The sequence below is a fragment of the Schistocerca cancellata genome, chromosome 1 (genome assembly GCF_023864275.1).
Source record: "Schistocerca cancellata isolate TAMUIC-IGC-003103 chromosome 1, iqSchCanc2.1, whole genome shotgun sequence".
Classification (NCBI taxonomy): Eukaryota; Metazoa; Arthropoda; class Insecta; order Orthoptera; family Acrididae; genus Schistocerca; species Schistocerca cancellata.
The window spans coordinates 89,401,989-89,419,310 of NC_064626.1; the positions used below are offsets into that span (position 1 = coordinate 89,401,989).

The 17,322-nt window shown below is 45.5% G+C and overlaps 1 protein-coding gene across 1 annotated transcript in view; it reads left to right on the forward strand.

Annotated features, from left to right (window-relative positions):
* Positions 1 to 1,840: 1,840 nt before the first annotated feature.
* The window catches only part of LOC126166000 (estradiol 17-beta-dehydrogenase 2-like), a 413,320-nt gene continuing 397,838 nt past the window's right edge, over positions 1,841 to 17,322 (forward strand). Inside the window, exon 1 of the mRNA XM_049920367.1 lies at positions 1,841 to 1,964. The gene's annotated coding sequence lies outside the window, so the exon portion shown is untranslated. The remainder of the gene's footprint in view (positions 1,965 to 17,322) is intronic.

Consider the following 17,322-nt stretch of genomic DNA (forward strand, 5'->3'; position numbering starts at 1 on the left):
AATTACAATGTCTTCGGCGAACCTCAAGGTTCTTATTTCTTCTCCATCGATTTTAATACCTACACCGAATTTTTCTTTTGTTTCCTTCACTGTTTGCTCAATATAACAGATTGAATAACATCGGGGATAGGCTGCAACCCTGTCTCACTCCCTTACCAACCACCGCTTCCCTTTCATGTCCCTCGACTCTCATAACTGCCATCTGGTTTCTGTACAAATTGTAAATAGCCTTTCGCTTCCTGTATTTTACCCCTGCCACATTCAGAATTTGAAAGAGAATATTCCAGTCAACGTTGTCAAAAGCTTTCTCTACGTCTATAAATTCTAGAAACGTAGGTTTGCCTTTCCTTAATCTATTTTCTAACGTAAGTCGTAGGGTCAGTTTTGCCTCATGTGTTCCAACATTTCTACGGAATCCAAACTGATCTTCTCCGAGGTCGGCTTCTACCAGTTTTTCCATTCGTCTGTAAGGAATTCGCGTTAGTAATTACAGACGGCTATACGCAAAATGGTTCAATATTTCTGCATGGATCTTCCAACGACTTGGTAAGGATATGCCACATCGAGTTGCTGCACTACTCCAGGCAGAAGGATATTAAGAGGTATCCCGTGACTTATGTCATCCGTGTGCATTAATTCAAGTCGTGTGGTAGGGACACTGGAGTTCACGAAAACCTCTGAAGTATGTTAAGGAAGAGAGCTGTAGAATGGAGACTTCTAAGTACTTGGGTCTCTCAGTTGAGGAAGGAATATATTTTTAACGAGACTAGAAAGTTTATTGTAAGAAACGCGACGACAAGGTAGTTGTGGCATATCTCTTACTATAAATGTTGGCTCTGACAAGGGGAACTCCCCATCGCACTCCCCTCAGGTTTAGTGGTGAAATTACCCAATGAACAGCCCGTCAAAAACAGAGCATAGATCAACCATGAAAACAGGAAGAAAGTATACTGAACAGTGAAAAAGAAAACTTTACCCTCCAAGTTCAGCACATGTATCATCGAATAAAGTGCAACAGCCGCCCTGTCGTGGTTCGGTGGTCACGATGTTCGGTTGCAATGCGGGAGAACCACGTTCAATTCTTCTTTGTGCTTTTTTTTTAATTACAAAATTGTGAACTGTCCGTCTGGATATTGACGTGTCTGTTCTCCTTCTTTAGTTTTGAAAATTGTCATATTGAACAATAGTTACAGAATATGAGTCACGTGGTAGAGTATTTTACCGTGGCAAGTAAATGTGATGAATAGGGAGACCAGGCTAGATGTCCTAGACCTCTCGCAGAAATTAAAACAACAAATAAACGGTTTTAAACTACGTTACAACAGAGAAATTCAAGAGTTAAAACTTCCAAAACGAAACGAAGACTCATAACATGTGGTAGTTGTGTAGTAGAAATAGGAGGTACGTTCGTCTGCAGATCCTTTCCTTACACATTCCTGTTGCAAACGGGCGTTACACCACGGCACAGACACAAATTTGAATACGGCGAACAGAGACGTCGATGACCGGACAGACAGTTCATAATATTGTGAAAGAAAAAGAAAATTAAGGGGCACAAGGGAGTTCTGAACATAGATCTCACGCTTTGGAGACCAACGCCGTAACCACACGAGCTACGCTCGATGGAAATAATCTTGAACTTAGACCACTGAATGTTTCTATTTTGCTTCTTTTCTCATAGTTCAGTATACCCTCTTCCTGTTTTCATGCGTGATCTGCGTTCGATTTTTTGACCGGCTATCCTCTGGTCCGTCTTAGCACTAAATCTGAGGGAGGTGTGATGAGGAGTTTGCCTCGTGAGCAGCGGCATATTTTCTAATTCTGAGCTGCTGCGCAGGCTGCGACTCGGGCCTCGGGCACGAACTAGCGCGCCGCCTGGACGCTCTGGGAGTGCCAGTGTTCGCGGGCTGCCTGTTCCCTGAGGGTCCCGGTGCGCGCAGACTCGCCGCAGACTGCTCCTCCAGGTTGCGAGTGCTGCCGCTAGACGTCACATCAGACCAGCAGGTGGCCGACGCCGTCGCCTCCGTCCAAGCAGCACTTTCGGCCGCGTCAGGCACAGGTATCTCAGAACAATAGGACGAGTATTGCAAATATAGAATACTTTTCAAATACCGCCAGTAAGATATCTCTCCTAAGACAATGCTCTTTATTAAATGTTACTATTTTCGGAAGGTTAATGGTTCATGTTCAGAGATTTTGTAGTGAAAAACTACCGCCATTTGGCAAAGGATAAGCCACCTGTCCCCAGTTTAGCTTACTGCCGCGTCTCAAATAAATTTTGCTCGGAAGGTGAGTGTTGTCATGATCCCCACTTTGATTATTCTCTTTTCCCCACTGTCATGGAACGTGCTGATACCTCGGTCGCTCCACTTGCTCCTAGTCTCCAGTACTTGGGGCTGTTTCCCCCCTCTGACATAAACACTCCCATCACAGCACACGACATTAAACTTATCCTCCGGTCCAAACGCAACACGACCTCTGGTCATGACTGTGTCACCTACCATCACCTTCGAGAAAGCCCCTATTCCTTCCTGACTGTCCTCGCCCATCTCTAGAATGTCATCCTGTCTACTGGCTTCTACCCTGACCTATGGAAGACTTCCCGCGTCCTCTTATTCCTCAAACCCAACAAACCCCCTTCTGCCACCTATTCCTATCGTCCCATCTGCCTCACCTCTGTCTTCAGTAAGGTCCTTGAATCCATCCTCTCCCACTGTATCCATCAGCACCTTGCTCAACACCACCTCCTCCTCCTTACCCACTGTGGCTTCCAACCCTCCTTCTCTGCTGAAGACCAACTCCTCAACCTTGTTCACCTTCTGTCCCTCCAGCTCAACTCCCATCACTCCGCCATTTTTATTTCCCTTGACCTCCAAAATGCCTATGACCATGTATGGCATCCCGGTCTCCTCTTTAAACTCCAAACCTACGCCCTGCCTATCAATTTCGTCCATCTGGTCGCTTCCTTCCTCTCGCGCCGTCCTTCCTATGTCACCCTCCACAACACCAACTCACGTATCTTTTATCCCATGGCTGGCGTCCCCCAGGGTTCTGTCCTCTCCCCTCTCCTTTATCTCTTGTATATCGCTGATATGCCCAAGCCCCCCCCCCCCACCAGTCCTCCTTCTCCAGTATGCTGATGACACTGCCTTCCTGGCTCTCTATCCTACCCTTCAAAGGTCTCAATGTACCATCCAAACCCACCTTAACCAGTTCATCACTTGGTGTAACCAGTGGTTCCTCCGTCTCAACCCCTCCAAAACCCAGGCAATCATCATAGACCGCACCACTCTCTCCTTTCGCCTCCATGATTTCTACCTCACCCTTTATGGTCGTCCCATCCAGCTCACCCCCACCCTGAAATACCTTGGCCTCACCCTCAACCGACACCTCACCTGGACCCCTCATCAGACCGTCCAGCAGAAAGCCCATTCCCGCCTCTGCCTTCTGAAACTCCTGTCTGGCCGGACATGGGGATTGCATCCTTCTACCATCCTCCTCACCTACAAATCCCTCATCCATCCTATCCTCTGTTATGCCAGGATTGCCTGGATCTCTGCCCCCACCCACTTTTACAAGGCCCTCCAAATCCTTGAACGCCATGCGCTCCGCCTTGCCTTCTGTATCCGCCTTCCTTCCCCCACACAGCTCCTGTATGAACTGATCCCCTTCCCCCACCTCCTCCTGTTCCTCCAACATCTCCGCATTCTTTACATTCTCCGCAGGCTTGATCCCCCCCACCCTCTGGTTTCCTCCTTCCTCTCCACCCCCTGCCCGTTGCCGTGCCTCTATCGCTGTATCCCTCCCTCTCTCCACCTCCACACCCTCCATCTCCTTCATCAGGGCAATTTCCAACGCCTCCCCCTCCCGGATGACGAACTTCGCCGTGACATCTACCCTTCCTTCCAACTATAACCTGGCCTTCTTCCTCCCCCCCTCCCCAGGGCCCCCTTTTTTCCTCTTCCCTCCTTCTCCCAGAGCGGATTTTCCTCCTTCCCCTCCCCCTCCCCTGAGACCCTGTACCCCATACTTGCCTCTTTCCTTCCCACCTTGCCTCTTTCCTGGCCCTCTTCAGCGCGCCCCCCGCTCATCTCCCCCATCTCTTCCCCTCCCTCCCTTCTTCCGGTCTCCCTCATCTCCTTGCGCCTGGCAGATCCTCTGTTTTGATCATCGCCAATGTGCTATGTCAGTGTTGTGTTTAGTGCTGTTTCTCCTGTGCATCAAGAGGTGTGATTTTAATTGTGTACTGCCTTGAGGTTCGCCGTCAGTGTTTGTTATGTGCTACGCCATCCGTCGATACCTTTTATGCTCCAGTCATACAGTGCCTTGTGTTCTTTTAATTGTCGCAGTGTGTGGCTTTTTGTGTGGGCTACTTTTAAACAGTTTTTATCTCCATTTTACGGTCACCCCATTTATTTTGTCTATTGCCTTCCATGATGTGCCCCCTTTTTTATATCTATGTTCACCATATTCTCTCCTTTGTTATTTTAAATGTCTTCTATTGTTTGTTCTATGTCTTTCGGCTGAAGAGCAGCGCATATGCTGCTGCCAGCCCGCCCCGGTGGGGAATTGAAATACAATAAAGAAAAAAAAAAGAGTGTTGTCTCCCTCTTATCCAGTGTGGCTTCCGACCCTCCTTCTCTTCCAAAGACCAACTCCTTAACCTCGTTTACCTTCTGTCCATCCAGCTTAACTCCGGTCGCTCCGCCATTTTGGCTTCCCTCGATCTCCAAAATGCCTATGACCGTGTATGGCATCCCAGTCTCCTCTTTAAACTCCAAACCTAAGCCCTGCCTATCAACTTTGTCTGTCTGGTCGCTTCCTTCCTCTCGCACCGTCCTTCCGATATCACCCTCTACAACACCAAGTCCCAACCCTTTTATCCAATAGCTGGCGTCCCCCCAAGCTTTGTCCTCTCCCCCTCCTTTATCTATTGTACACGGCTGATATGCCCTAGCCACCCCCAACAGTCCACCTTCTCCAAAATGCTGATGCCACTGCCTTCATGGTTCTCTATCCTACCCTTCAATGGTCCCAACTCACCCTCCAAACCCACCTTGACCAGTCCATCCTATGCTATGCTATGCCAGTGTTGTGCCTGGATCTCGCCCCCACCCCACCTTCCCCCACCCTCTTTTATAAGCCCCCTTCCTTCCCCCCCCCCCACAGTCCTCTGATGCGTCCCTGCCCATCTCCCCTTTCTCCCCACTCCCTCCCTTCTCCCTCATCTGTAACCAGTGGTTCCTTTGTCTCAACCACTCCAGAACCCGGGCAACCGTCATAGGCCACACCACCCGCTCCTTTGCCTCCGTGATTCCTACCTCACCCTTTATGGTCATCCCATCCAGCTCATCCCCACCCTGAGATACCTTGGCCTCGCCCTCGACCGTTACCTCACCTTGACCCCTCACCTCCTGACCATCCAGCAGAAAGCCCATTCCCACCTCCACCTCCTGAAACTCATGTCTGGCTGGACAAGGGGATTGCATCTTTCCACCTTCCTCCACACCTACAAATCCTTCATCCATCCTATGCTATGCTATGCCAGTGTTGTGCCTGGATCTCGCCCCCCCACCTCCCCCACCCTCTTTTATAAGTCCCTCCAAATCCTAGAACGCCACACACTCTGCCTTGTCTTCTGTATCCACCTTCCTTCCCCCACACGACTCCTGTATGACCCATCCCCTTTCCCCACCTACTCCTTTTCCTCCAACATCTCTGCATCCTTTACACTGTCCACAGGCTTGATCACCCATTGGTTTCATCCTTCCTCTCCACCCCCCACCTGTTGCCGCACCACTATCACTGTATCCCTCTGCCTATCCACCTCCACACACTCCACACCCTTCATCAGGGCGATTTCCAGCACTCCCCCTCCCAGATGTTGAACACTGTGACATATACCTATCCTTCCAACTGTAACCTGGCCTTGCTCCCTCCCGTTTTTCGTTCTCTCCTTGTCCCAGAGCGGATTTTCCTCCTTTCCTGCTTGAGTCCCTCCTCAACTGTGTCCCTCCCACTTCCTCCCCCCCCCCCCAGTCCTCTGACGCATCCCTGCCCATCTCCCCTTTCTCCCCCCTCCCTCTGTTCTCCCTCATCTCCATGCCCCAGGCAGATCCTGTGATTTTCTCATCGTCATCAGTGTGCTACATCAGTGTTGTGTTTGGTGCTGTTCTCCTGTGAGTCGAGAGGTGTGATTTTACTTGTGTGCTGGACTTGTACCTAGTGTTACTGTCAGTGATTGTTATGTGCTATGCCATCTGTCGATTCTTTTGTGCTCCGGTCATACTTCGCTTTGTTCTTTTAATTGTCCCAGTGTGTGGTTTTTTTTGTGCGCTACTTTTTTACGGTATTTATCTCCGTTTTACAGTCACCCCTTTTTGTCTATTGTCTTCCATAATGTTCCCTTCTTTTATATCTCTCTACACCATGTTTTCTCCTTTATGTTATTTTTAAATGTCTTCTATTGTATGTTTTATGTCTTTTGGCTGAAGAGCAGCGCATATGCCACTGCCAGCCCGCTATGATGGGGAACTGAAATACCATAAAGAAAGGAAAAAAAGTAAGTGTTGTCAATACGACCACGTTTTTATGTCCGTTTCGTACAATCACTAGCAATGACTTGTTCTCGTCCAGACACCTTTTTCCTTCGCCGTAGAGTTCGAGCATTACCGCAACCCTCCTCTGTACTTCTGCCGTCGGAGGGTTGCACGGAACTTAAAGTTCCACCGCCATTCTTTCAAAGTGCTATGCTCGGCTGTTATCCAGCCGTTGCGTTGAGTCTCCTCTCACTTGTCCATCGAGACAGTTGCCCGAATCTGAAGTGGTGACGCTGTGTAACAGTAAACTGCCACAAAAAAGAGTGTTGTGTTGCACTTACGTTTGTTTCATCATAACCGACAAGAAAATCGTCTCTAGTACGCAATTCTATCGTCCATCCCTTACTTGAGATGGCTGAATGGGTGCGCTCCTAAAGTCGTGTTAAAAGCGAAAAGTAAATAAAAAAGTAAATTTTGGGGGAGGGAGCTTATCCTTTGCCAGATTTTTGTAATTTTTCTCCATAAAAAGCTCGAATATTTAGTATTAATCCTCTGAAACTAGTAGCATTTATACATAATTTACAGAACATTCAAGCAGCACAATTCAGATGTTCAAATGAGCACAGCTGATAAACATATAACTGATTAAAAGCTCGTTGATCCACTGTAGCTGTATTTATTGTAGTTCCTGTAGAATCACACTAGCAGTTTCACACAGTTTTTAATCGCGTCTTCTGGTGCATCTCTGTACAAAAATTAACAGTACTTTTATAACATCGAAAAAGTAATTACATAGTCGCAATAGATTATATGTGGATTGACTAATTTCAAAAACGTATGAAACTGGACATACATTAACCAACGTGCATTATGAGCCTCTGTCACAAGCAAGTTTATCATATTGATTGTGAATATATATTGGTGTGTTGCGGACCTATTCACATTGCTATTACATGTAGCTACTGCCGTTTACGGCTGACAAGGTGTAATGGTAGACGTCGTTCCGCAATATCCTTCGCAGATGTGAAAACTGGAACTTGCGTGACCACCTTTGATGTGTCTATCATTGCAGCAGGAACCACTACAAAGTGATAAAATTGACTTACGTTGATGTAAAAACACATACAGGTTAGTCACCTGAAAATGAATTAAACATAGCTTAAAACCAGAACAATTGAATATCAAATGTGTAGATGCTCTATGCAAAGAAGAGCAATACTGTTGTAACATGTAAATAACGTCAATGGCCTTATAACAAAACTTCTGTTGTAAGATGGTAACTACACTCATGCTCATAAATTAAGGATAATTGCAGAATGTGGTCCACACAACGTGCCACTACACAAAACTGGCACTAATAGCATAGGCGCATAGGGAACACACACGACACAGATCTGTAAGTCCACGGTATTGGTGATAAGTTGAGAAAATCGTGCCGAAACACATGTGCTACAAAACGCCACTGTTACCTGCTCATGTACCCAGACATCAATATGGGATGTGATCACCATGTACACGTACATAGGCCGCACAACGGGTTGGCATACTCTGGATCAGATGGTCGAGATGCTTCTGGGGTATAGCCTCCCCTTCTTGCTCCAGTGCCTATCGGAGCTCCTGAAGTGTCGTAGGGGTTTGAAGACGTGCAGCGATACGTCGACCGAGAGCATCCCAGACGTGCTCGATGGGATTTAGGTCTGCAGAACAGGCAGGCCACGCCATTCGCCTGATATCTTCTGTTTCAAGGTACTCCTCCAAGATGGCAGTTCGGTGGAGTCGTGTGTTATCATCTATCAGGAGGAAGGTGGGACCCACTGCACCTCTGAAAAGGCGGACATACTGGTGCAAAATGACTTCTCGATACACCTGACCTATTACAGTTTCTCTGTCAAAGACATACAGGGGTGTATGGGCACCAGTCATAATGCCACCCAACACCATCAAACCACGACCTCCATACAGGTCCCTTTCAAGGACATTAAGGGGTTGGTATATGGTTCCTGGTTCACGCTAGATGAAAACCCGGCGAGAATCACTGTTCATGCTACACCTGGACTCGTCCGTGAACATAACCTGGGACCACTGTTCTAATGACCATGTACTGTCTTCTTGACACCAGCTTTTACAGGCTCTCCTGTGAACAGGGGTCAGTGGAATGCACTTTGCAGGTCTCTGGGTGAATAAACCATGTCTGTTCAGTCGTCTGTAGACTGTGTGTCTGGAGACAACTGTTCCAGTGGCTGCGGTAAGGTCCCGAGCAGGGCTACCAGCGGTTCTCCGTGACCGTCTGCGGGCACTGATGGTGAGATATCGGTCTTCTTGTGGTGTTGTACACTGTGGACGTCCCGTACTGTAGCGCCTGGACACGTTTCCTGTCTGCTGGAATCGTTGCCATAATCCTGAGATCACTCTTTATGGCACACGGAGGGCCCGTGCTACGACATGTTGTGTTTGACCAGCCTCCAGTCGCCCTAGTATTCTACTACTCATAACGTCATCAATATGTGTTCTTTGAGCCATTTTCAACACACAGTCACCATTAGCACGTCTGAAAAGTCTACACACTTACTCGCTGCACCGTACTGTGACATGCACCAACACACTCCTGCTTGTGTGGACTGCTGCCAGCGCCACTGTGGGACGACCGCTTGTCAGATGCACAGCATGGTCATGCCCCGAGGTGATTTAAACCCGCAAACCGCCCACCAGAGCATTGTTTCACCTTGTATCAGCATTATCCTTAATTTATGAGCATGAGTGTATAATGGATAATGTGCTAAATGAGAATTTGAACAGCATTAATGCTACAACCAGGATAAACATACTGAACTGAACTTACTAATTGGCGGTGCTATGATGAGAATCGATTAATAATTTTTGAGAGCATTTCTCATGGGGAAATGAGATCTGGTAAAAAGTACTTTAAAAATGAACACGCATAGTCTTGACCGCAAAAAAACATTTATTTTTTAACAAAAGGAAATTCAAATAAATGTCAATTAACAGCACGTTTATCTATAAAATTCAGTTCGACAGTTGTATCTCTCTTTTATTTGATGGGAAAAGCTGATCATTCTCTGCTGTTTCGGAAGGTGCAGGTCATGTAAAATATAAAATACACTACTGGCCTTTAAAACTGCTACACCACGAAGATGACGTGCTACAGACGCGAAATTTAACCAACAGGTAGACGATGCTGTGATATGCAAATGATTAGCTTTTCATAGCATTCACACAAGGTTTCCAACCGATTTCTCATACGCAAACAGCAGTTGACCGGCGTTGCCTGTTGAAACGTTGTTGTGATGCCTCGTGTAAGGAGGAGAAATGCGTATCATCACGTTTCCGACTTTGATAAAGGTCGGATTGTAGCCTATCGCGATTGCGGTTAATCGTATCGCGACATAGCTGCTCGCGTTGGTCAAGATCCAATGACTGTTAGCAGAATATGCAATCGGTGGGTTCAGGAGACTAATACGGAATGCCGTTCTGGATCCCAATGGCCTCGTATCACTAGCAGTTGAGATGACAGACATCTTATCCGCATAGCTGTAACGGATCGTGCAGCCACGTCTCGATCCCTGAGTCAACAGATGGGGACGTTTTCAAGACAACAACCATCTGCACGAATAGTTCGACGACATTTGCAGCAGCATGGACTATCAACTCGGAGACCATGGCTGCGGTAACCCTTGACGCTGCATCACAGACACGAGCGCCTGCGATGGTGTACTCAACGACGAACCTGGGTGCACGAATGGCAAAACGTCCTTTTTCCGGGTTAATCCAGGTTCTGTTTACAGCATCATGATGGTCGCATCCGTTTCTGGCAACATATCGGTGAACGCACATTGGAAGCGTGTATTCGTCATCGCCATACTGTCGTATCACCTGGCGTGATGGTATGGGGTGCCAATGGTTACATGTCTCGGTCACTTCTTGTTCACATTGGCTGTACTTTGAACAGTGGACGTTACATTTCAGATGTGTTACGACCCGTGGCTCTACCCTTCATTCGATGCCTGCGAAATCCTGCATTTCAGCAGGATAATGCACGACCGCATGTTGCAGGTACTGTACGGGCCTTTCTGGATACAGAAAATGTTCGACTGCTGCCCTGACTAGCACATTCTCCAGATCTCTCACCAATTGAAAACGTCTGGTCAGTGGTGGCCGAGCAACTGGCTTGTCACAGTACTCCAGTCACTACTCTTGATGAACTGTGGTGTCGTGTTGAAGTTGCATGGGCAACTGTACTGTACACGCCATCGAAGCTCTGACTCAATACCCAGGCGTATCAGGGCCGTTATTACGTCCAGAGGTGGTTGTTCTGGGTACTGATTTCTCAGGATCTATGCAGCCAAACTGCGTGAAAATGTAATCACATGTCAGTTCTTCTTGGTGTAGCAATTTTAATGGCCAGTAGTGTACATCGAAAGAAGTGACCAAATATATTGCTTTTTTCCGATTGCGCAAGGAACGCTGTAACAAAACTGACGTCAACATAAATCATCATACATAATTATATTGAGGAAAAATTTATAATCACGTCTTCGCACCAACCGCAGGACAGACACGCCGGTATGGACATTGTATCTTCACGTGCGTATGTGATGGCCGCTTTGCTGCGCTGCACCGCGCCCAGTATCCAAGAGTCCGCACCGCAACGGCTGGGTGCCCAGCAACCAGTGTCGGCCGCCGTATCGCTAGCCGTCTCGCCCTGTCAGCACATGCCAAGTCGCTACTTCCTGTCGCTTGTCACTGCTTGGGAGAATTCCGACCAACTTGTCCAAACCAGCACATCCTATTGTCTAAGAATACTGTGCTCTTTTTTTGGGGCGGTGGGGGGGGGGGGAGGGGGGGTTGGAGGGTGTAACGGAACATATTAAAGGCTTTACTTTACCGAAGTATGCGATACCCTCCAAATTCAACCAGTTTAATGAGTATTTATGATTATAGAAAAGTTATTGTGTATGTTAACAATGATTGCATAACATGTCTGCATAAACAGTCAACCCATTAAATTATACTGAATAGCTGACCCACACAAAAGTTTATATCACTTGATCACTGATACAGCAAATGTCATCATGTAAAAACACTGAGTTCATCTTAAATAATTAATATGAAGTACGAAAAATAGTGGACAACTTAGCTATTTTGGATCTCCTTAAATAAAAATCACCCAGTGAAACCTATTTGTTCACTAGGAGCGTTTTCACTCAGTATTCACGTAAACAATCATATTTTAGACGAAAACCAATGTAATTCTTAATGATTCATGTTATTTACTTATTTATGCAAATTAGAGAAGTCAATTGACGAACTTCTAAAAAACGGCCTTTTTGTAACAAAGAATTATTCTGTCAAGTCAACAAATCTGTCTGTCATTTTAATAACATGTTAAATTATGTCACTCGATGCAAATTAATAACTTTTCTGCACAAATTATGATAACAGATGTACATGTGACTTATAAACTATATCTCTTTTTAGTAGTTCTTTGACAATGTTATAAATACGAGCAGCAAGAAAGGTCGAGAGGCAGTCGGAATGTCACTTTGGTAAAGTGTGTTTGTGTGTTATTGTTTGAGGTGGATAAACAATGCAAAGAACATGTAACGGAAGTACTACTTTGTGTTGAGTCATGGTCTTTGGTGGACAGTGGAATTAAGATGGCCACCAGAGTAACAAATATTTGAAGTTTACATATTTGTTGGTTTCGCTCATTCTTTATCATCAAAAGCACATAAAAAACACGGGACCTCATGTTTTTAACCCTAGATAACCAGATTTAGAGCCAGCATCAGCATCGAGACACAGCAGCGATCCAGCAAGTAGCAGCGATTACCACAACACAATGCATTTTAATGGCGCCAACCTAACATCAAGTGCTAACAAGCTCCGTAAATGGGAGTGCAATAGTGCGATTATAGCAATTAGCTATATCTACGACTAGGCGACCATTACAAGGGGCGTCCAACATCTAGGTAATACCCACATCCGCGACCCCCTTTGGACAAGGCGGCATCCTTGGCCACCTCAAGCAGCTAATTCTGGCTGCAGCACCTGTACAAGCTGCTTCAAAACACACATCTTGCATACCAGGTCGGTGGAATAAGCTGCTGTATGTGCTCGCCCTGCAGTGCAGATAGCAAGTGAGCTAGTTCGTAATACCACCAGCAGAGGACGATGGGAGAAGGGACCTCCCCACCCCTCATCCCTCCATGCAAGCCCTTCCTCCCATCACATATCGCCCCTCTGGTTATTTCCTGTTGAACAAAGCATTCGGTGACAGAACTCTTTGATACTGATACCTGAGAAATTCCTGTCGAAGCACATGTTCTCAACCTCTGCCCCTCCCTCCCTCCCTGCCCCCCCTCTCTCTCTCAATGGGCTGCTTCCTGCCGAGCAAGCATCTGTCATGTGCCGAAATAATCACTCTGTTGTCCTGAACATAGTATTGGATACCTGATAAATCACAAGCTGTGGATGTCTTGGAAACATTCTCTCATTCTATTAGATTGTTTCACTAATTACTTAAATAGGTACCCTCAGCATGGGACAGTTTTTCCTTGCATCATATTGGTGTATACTAGAATGGGAAATTCAGAGATTCAATCATGCAACTGTCAGTTTCCAAACCCTACTCTTCCCACTTCAGGATTTTCTCCCTACCTCCAATTGGTGGTTACAGACACAGTTAAGTAGTTAGGTAGGAAGTTAATTAAATAGGAAGTATCTGAGAAATCAAAATTTCAGCTCAGTTGCGCCACGTCCTCAAAAAGTTTGCAGGAGGGGCCGGACAGATGTTTGTTCGCAATACAGCCATCGGAAACAATAAATTTATCAGTCCGGAATTTGACGGTGCGATTCGGTTTTTAAAAGACCAGAGAACGCCTGCTACATTCAGAAGGAGGCGGAAGTACCTATTGTGTAATAGGATATAGACGACAACAAATACCACCGCAAGGCAGAGTCCACAGTAATGTACTGACAACCACTAAACACAACAAACGTACACCATGATCCAATCTGCAGTAGTAGTTGTTGTGGGTAGATGTCACAATGTAATGTCCTGCAGTCGGCAGGAAAGAACTAACAATCAAGTCTGAACACACTTTATTATAATTAAAACAAAAATGCCTTCTTGGCATGCATTAATTTTCAAACGCTATAACAGCAAAGAAACCCCACAATTCTTGTGGTGGCGAAACCAGATAAGAGAACAAGGCAATGAAAGAGACTAACGACCAAAATCTACTGTACCAGTTACAAAGATACAACGTACTACAGAATGCTATGGCGAGTGCCTACTATGCTGCAGCCAGCACAAGTATTGGCCAGAGCTGTTCTAGTGCCATGTACACACTGCCGGTCTGATTCCTCCTGGCGTGCTTATAACGCCGATTCAGTGGAGTGCTACATGTAGTCACATGAGTTCCAATTGGTGGAACACTATCACATGACTTTTCGCGAAGTAGTTCCGTGTTTATTCGGAAAACTTGTTATTGTTTACATCCACTAGCGATGTTTCGATCTGAGCTCTTGAAGAGAGGTCGGCAGTCCATCTTGCTTGTCTATTGTGCGGGCCCTCTAACTGATAAGGGGCCGCTACGACACAGAGATTGCTGGAACTGTCGCACATACCGTGCAGTCATGTCCGGAGGTCCACATGGAGTGCCCCAGGTCAGATGTAACACACCGGCAGTTATCACTCTGGACACGTGTCTCAGTTATTGTGTTCAGTCTACAGCTGAGCTTCGCCCACCAGAGAGGACCGTCAGTTGTGGGGGCCAGCCAGGATGAGTGACGTGGTTGGAGTTTGGATGTTATCAATCAGTCCAGCACTAACACTCACTATATGGAATCTTCTCAAAATTCCACATAAAAATTCGAGAATACTCACAACACATGCGAACACGAAGGCTGCCCAATACATACTGAGTAATAGCTCATTGTCCACCCGACCAGAGGGTGACATGGATGAGTCAACTGCATGCCCATTCCCCACCTAACTGGTTCAGAGACTCAGTGAAGGGCCCACCTTAAGCCGGAAATGTCAATTCATTCCACTCACCAGCTACTCTGCCATTCATCTGCACCCCATCCAGAATCGCCCTGGGAAACCATCCAATTATTCATCAGTGCAAAACTCTTTAGATGTTTTAAACCCTAACAAACACTGTTTACAATGTACACCTCTGTACTCAGTACCAATCGCAACCATTGGATGTCTACTAAGAAATATCTTACATGACAGTAACTACATGGTTTTTAACAAAATTCTGCTGTATATCTGTTGAGGTAATTGGGATGCATGCAAGTTGCCTGCTGTCTTTGATGCTTTCCTGGAAGAGAGAACCCTCTGCCTCTGAATTGACATGGATCTGCATTAAAGGATGATAGAAAGTAGATGTAGTGATTGGTTGAGAGGATTTGTAATGAGGTACGATTTAACGGTAGATTGGAGATGTATTCTAGAGGGATAGTGATCTTGCTGCAGGTAATGTATCACACATTTAACCAGTTTTTCCGTTGTTCTTTCGGGGTGCATCAGTTGTGTGATACAACTTGCGTTGACTCGTATACAGTCGAGTGTTCTGTGCGAGACTTAGAGCGCCATCTGCCTGAAATCATTAACAGCAAACCTGTCCATACCTAATTCAGCAGAGGACTCCCAATGCATGCGTGATGAATCATGACCATCGATGGGAAAGCCGTTCCAGCACACTCCTACAGATGAACATAGATGTATGCCAAGTACTCTATTTCTTTGCCACCTCTTGGACATAAATCGAGGCTTCAGTTTCATAACTACAGTGATTCTAAATTAATGACAGGGGTTTGTGACGTACTGCAATCCATGTGTATGCATTTGCTTGATAAACATTGTGTTTTTGTGGAAGAGTTCTGTTCATGGAGTTAGTGCAGCATGGTGTATAATTTCACATATCAAACACTGCTGCTACGCATTTGTCTTCATGTTCTATGATCAGTTCTCTCTTCTGATCAAATTCTTGGTATGTAATTCAGACACTACAACAATTCTACAGAGTTGATAGCACAAGTGATTTACTTAAAATGTTTCACACTCATTCCATCTGGAGCTCCATCATACATAATGCAAAAGTTTATTTTTCTTCTTCTTAATCGTCTGTTATATCATCACAACAGTCTCAAATTATCAGGCTCCTATCTACTACACACTAATATGGAGCACTAAACTCGTCAGCACGTTAGCATCTAGAGAGATCGTGTGTAATTGGGCAGGTGCCATAAGGCGTGTTCCCAGCACGGTTGTAACATTACATATTGAAACCAGTCGCCAGCCTAATTAGGCATCCTTGTGTCAAGCAAAATGATAAAGCAGAAGGCATTGCTAAGTCTAATCTAACCTTCCTTGACACACATACTAAACTCTTTCCTCACAGCTGTTCCTACTACTACACAGTAACCTAACCTTACAGATAAATGTGCTAGTTACAAACAAATGGCCACAGAGATATGCCTCTCAACAACACGTACCTTTATTAAACCAATTACAGACAAACATGAAACTAGTAGCAATACTGAACAGGGAAAAGCTTGAAATCATTCTGAATTTAAGTCAGTGGGTCTGATAATGCTCATGATCTATAACTTCATTGCTTAGTACAGGGTCTCTATGACTGTGCATTAACCAACCTGCATTTAAAACAGTAAACAGTTCTTCCTTAAACTCGGTGTGACGCAACTAAACAGAATGCAAAGGTAACTATACTGGCTCTGAAGGAGCCTTTGCATTGCTTCATTAACTAACTAGCCTAGTGCATGAGGACCCTTGAACTTTCATGGTTCGAAGAACCATGCTCATTAACAAAACTACACCAGTGCGTATGAGAAATGGTAAGTATTCTTATCATTAATTATTAATTAAGTAAAGCACAACAAACTAATTTTTTTTTTGGTCATCAGTCTACTGACTCGTTTGATGCGGCCCGCCACGAATTCCTTTCCTGTGCTAACCTCTTCATCTCAGAGAAGCACTTGCAACCTGCGTCCTCAATTATTTGCTTGACGTATTCCAATCTCTGTCTTCCTCTACAGTTTTTGCCCTCCACACCTCCCTCTAGTACCATGGAAGTCATTCCCTCATGTCTTAGCAGATGTCCTATCATCCTGTCCCTTCTCCTTATCACTGTTTTTCACATATTCCTTTCCTCTCCGATTCTGCGTAGAACCTCCTCATTCCTTACCTTATCAGTCCACCTAATTTTCAACATTCGTCTATAGCACCACATCTCAAATGCTTCGATTCTCTTCTGTTCCGGTTTTCCCACAGTCCATGTTTCACTACCATACAATGCTGTACTCCAGACGTACATCCTCAGAAATTTCTTCCTCAAGTTAAGGCCACTATTTGATATTAGTAGACTTCTCTTGGCCAGAAATGCCTTTTTTGCCATAGCGAGTCTGCTTTTGATGTCCTCCTTGCTCCGTCCGTCATTGGTTATTTTACTGCCTAGGTAGCAGAATTCCTTAACTTCATTGACTTCGTGACCATCAATCCTGATGTTAAGTTTCTCGCTGTTCTCATTTCTACTACTTCTCATTACCTTCGTCTTTCTTCGATTTACTCTCAAACCATACTGTGTACTCATTAGACAGTTCATTCCGTTCAGCAGATCATTTAATTCTTCTTCACTTTCACTCGGGATAGCAATGTCATCAGCGAATCGTATCATTGATATCCTTTCACTTTGTATTTTAATTCCACTCCTGAACCTTTCTTTTATTTCCA